Raw genomic sequence first — 4,531 nt, forward strand, 5'->3', positions numbered from 1 at the left:
GTGATGAAGGCCGTTTTCTCCTGATCGTTCTTGTGCATCATAATTTGGTTGTATCCTGAGTACGCATCCATGAATGACAAGAGCTCGTTCCCCGCGGTCGCCTCGACTAGTTGGTCGATGCGCGGCAGGGGAAAGCTATCCTTAGGACCGGCCTTGTTGAGATCGGTAAAATCGACACACACTCGCCACTTGCCGTTCTTTTTCTTCACCACTACAGGATTGCTCAGCCAGTCAGGATACTTAACCTCACGGATGGATCCGGCCTCGAGTAATTTCTTGACCTCCTCGTTAACGGCGGCGGTACGTTCCGGTCCGAGCTTTCGACGCCTTTGTTTAATCGGTTTGAACGTCGAGTCCACATTGAGCTCGTGGCATGTTACATTTGGGTCGATGCCGGTCATACTGTTCATGCTCGATGCAAAGGTCGCTGCGTTCTGGCACATGAACTTTACGAGCTCGTCCTTGATTGGTTGTGGTAGGTCGGATCCGATTCCCACTCATCGAGTTGCGTCGGAAGAGTCAATGTTTACTTTAACGATTGATTCGGAGTTAGGGCGAACACGACTATCTGGACGCTCGGCTGAGTCCGAAACGGTGAACGTCCGGGCGTGGCGTTGTCGACGCTCGATGATGAAGCAGGTTCGTGCTACCAGCGGGTCCCCTTGTAGTGTAAATATTCCTCTAGGAGTTGGTAATTTTACGCACTGGTGGTAAGTTGACGCCACGGCCTTCATCTTATGCAACCAAGGAGTGCCGAGGATGACGTTGTATACGATCGGCTTATCGACGATAGCGAAGTTGATGCAATGCATCGTCCCGCCCACATAGATCGGCAGCATGACCGTACCTTCCGTCATCACCGTGTCATTGTCGAATTCGGTGAGTGGTTGAACATCGTGTTCGGTGGTCCGCAAGTCGATTTCCATTTGAATGAGCACGTCTTTGAAAATGACGTTTACCGAACTACCTGTATCNCGAACTTTTTGTTGCTACGAAGCAACTGGTAGAAAGGTAGACACTTATCGGTAGAGCGTGAAATAAATCTGTTCAGAGCAGCGATCCGCCCGGTGAGGCGCTGAACTTCTCGGGTGTTGCGTGGCGATGGAAGGTTGGTGAGCGCCGAAATTTGTTTCGGGTTAGCTTTGATACCTCTCTTCGTGACGAGGTATCCTAAGAATTCTCCAGAAGTCACGCCGAACGAATACTTTGCTGGGTTCAGCTTCATATTGTATCGGTTTAGCACTTCAAAACACTGAGCGAGATGCAAGACATGATCAACGGCCTGGGTTGACTTGACCAGCATATCATCGTCCGAGCTGCTCGGCAAACATGCGGTTGACGAGGCGCTGATAGGTTGTACCAGTGTTCTTGAGGCTGAATGACATAACCTTGTAACAGTAAGTTCCCTGATCAGTGATGAAGGCCGTTTTCTCCTGATCGTTCTTGTGCATCATAATTTGGTTGTATCCTGAGTACGCATCCATAAATGACAAGAGCTCGTTCCCCGCGGTCGCCTCGACTAGTTGGTCGATGCGCGGCAGGGGAAAGCTATCCTTAGGACCGGCCTTGTTGAGATCGGTAAAATCGACACACACTCGCCACTTNTCGGGGGGAGTTCGATCAAGAAATCAGCGAGCACCTGAGATTTTGCACAAGTGCGGTTTTTATATTCGATGTCGTACTCGCTGAGTTCCACTGCCCACTTCGCCAGGCGGCCCGATTGACTGGGGTTGTGGAGGATGGTTCGCAGGGGTTGGTTGGTTAAGACTTCAACAGTGTGGGACTCAAAATACGGCCGAAGCTTCCTGGCCGAAATTACTACAGCGTAAGCAAGTTTTTCCAACGTGGGGTATCGGAGTTCGGCTCCGTCTAAGCTTTTACTCACATATAAGATTGGGTGTTGTTCTCCTCTGTCCTCCTTGATTAGTACCCCACTGACCGCTGAACCGGAGACAGCGATGTACAGATATAGAGTTTCACCCTGATCGGGCTTTGCTAGGACAGGGGGAGTAGCTAGGTAGTGCTTGAGTTCTTGGAAAGCAGACTCGCACTTCTCATCCCATTCGAACTTTTTGTTGCTACGAAGCAACTGGTAGAAAGGTAGACACTTATCGGTAGAGCGTGAAATAAATCTGTTCAGGGCAGCGATCCGCACGGTGAGGCGCTGAACTTCTCGGGTGTTGCGTGGAGATGGAAGGTTGGTGAGCGCCGAAATTTGTTTCGGGTTAGCTTCGATACCTCTCTTCGTGACGAGGTATCCTAAGAATTCTCCAGAAGTCACGCCGAACGAACACTTGGCTGGGTTCAGCTTCATATTGTATCGGTTTAGCACTTCAAAACACTGAGCGAGATGCAAGACGTGATCAACGGCCTGGATTGACTTGACCAGCATATCATAGATGTAAACTTCCATGGTTCGTCCGAGCTGCTCGGCAAACATGCGGTTGACGAGGAGCTGATAGGTTGCACCAGCGTTCTTGAGGCCGAATGGCATAACCTTGTAACAGTAAGTTCCTTGATCGGTGATGAAAGCCGTTTTCTCCTGATCGTTCTTGTGCATCATAATTTGGTTGTATCCTGAGTACGCATCCATGAACGACAAGAGCTCGTTCCCCGCGGTCGCCTCGACTAGTTGGTCGATGCGCGGTAGGAGAAAGCTATCCTTTGGACATGCCTTGTTGAGATCGGTAAAATCGACACACACTCGCCACTTGCCGTTCTTTTTCTTCACCACTACAGGATTGCTCAGCCAGTCAGGATACTTAACCTCACGGATGGATCCAGCCTCGAGTAGTTTCTTGACCTCCTCGTTAACGGCGGCGGTACGCTCTAGCCCGAGCTTTCGACGCCTTTGTTTGATCGGTTTGAACGTCGAGTCCACATTGAGCTCGTGGCAGGTTACATTTGGGTCGATGCCGGTCATACTGTTCATGCTCCACGCAAAGGTCGCTGCGTTCTGGCACAGGAACTTTACGAGCTCGTCCTTGATTGGTTGTGGTAGGTCGGCCCCAATTCCCACGCATCGAGTTGCGTCGGAAGAGTCAATATTTACTTGGACGATTGATTCAGAGTTAGGGCGAACACGACTGTCTTGGCGCTCGGCTGAGTCCGAAACGGTGAACGTCCGAGCGTGGCGTTGTTACGCTCGATGATGAAGCAGGTTCGTGCTACCAGCGGGTCCCCTTGTAGTGTAAATATTCCTCTAGGAGTTGGTAATTTTACGCACTGGTGGTAAGTTGACGCCACGGCCTTCATCTTATGCAACCAAGGAGTGCCGAGGATGACGTTGTATACGATCGGCTTATCGACGATAGCGAAGTTGATGCAATGCATCGTCCCGCCCACATAGATCGGCAGCATGACCGTACCTTCCGTCATCACCGTGTCATTGTCGAATTCGGTGAGTGGTTGAACATCGTGTTCGGTGGTCCGCAAGTCGATTTCCATTTGAATGAGCACGTCTTTGAAAATGACGTTTACCGAACTACCTGTATCGATCAAGATTTTGGTAATCATGCTCTCACCGATCTCCATCTCGACCACCAGTGGGTCGTTATGGGGTCCAGTGAGACCTGATGCGTCGGCTTCTGTGAACACGTTTGGGTCGGAGTTCGTAGTAGGTGGCGTGCTTTGAGCTAACCATCCTCGCTTGGCCTCTAGTCCCCGTCGATAAGCTTTGATAGAATGGACCGAGTCGCGGCAAGTCGCCAGACAACCCATGATCATGTTTATTCTTCGGCGTGGAGCTGGAGCGTTGGCATCCTCAGTTCGCTCGGGATTCCTTTTATGTGTTGGTGGGGACGGAGGTAGAATTTCAGGTCTCGGTTGTGGCGAGGGAGCGGCGTTATATTGCTTGCTNGGTCCTCCACAGAAGGTTGCGCTGGGGGAGGATTCTCGTTCTCGTCGGCGGGACTGCTGTCGTTTCGGCGCTCGCCCCTCCTTCGTTGGAGCCTGCTGATTTGGTTCTGCGAGGCCTCTTGTGCGGCTGCGATGGCCTCGAGCCGTTCGTTCGTTCGTGTTTCCTGGCCATCAAGACGACCGAGAATGATCTGCATCATATCGTCGAGTCTGTTTCTTTGTACAGGTAAGGGGAAAGCGGCGCTGGGGGGAGCGGTAGCGTTGGTGAGAGCGGCGGTGAGGAGGGCGNGAGAACCACCCTAGAGCCTCATGGGCTAAATTCTCAACGAACAGCTGGCAGCAGCCAGCTTCGTCCTCTTCGTCACTGAAGTGAGCTCGGCTTATTGCAAAACTCATTGACGTCAAAAATGGTTTCGGATCGTCTAATCCGTTGTACGGGGTGAACTTGAACTTGTTTACGTAGCGGACTTGAATGCGGGAGATTCGCGCCGTGAACGGTGAGCGTTGGACTTCTTCGAGCACTCGATCGAGGTTGGGAGCAGAGCTCGTGGCTCGATGGACTCTGGAAGAGAGTTCGTGGACCATCGCCTCTAGGCATCGTATGGTTTCATCCTTGAGGTCGGCTTTGGGCTGTTGTTGGATCGGCAATGTCGGAGTCGGCGGGCTACCGCTC

Source organism: Camelina sativa, chromosome 4, assembly GCF_000633955.1.
Source record: "Camelina sativa cultivar DH55 chromosome 4, Cs, whole genome shotgun sequence".
Lineage (NCBI taxonomy): Eukaryota > Viridiplantae > Streptophyta > Magnoliopsida > Brassicales > Brassicaceae > Camelina > Camelina sativa.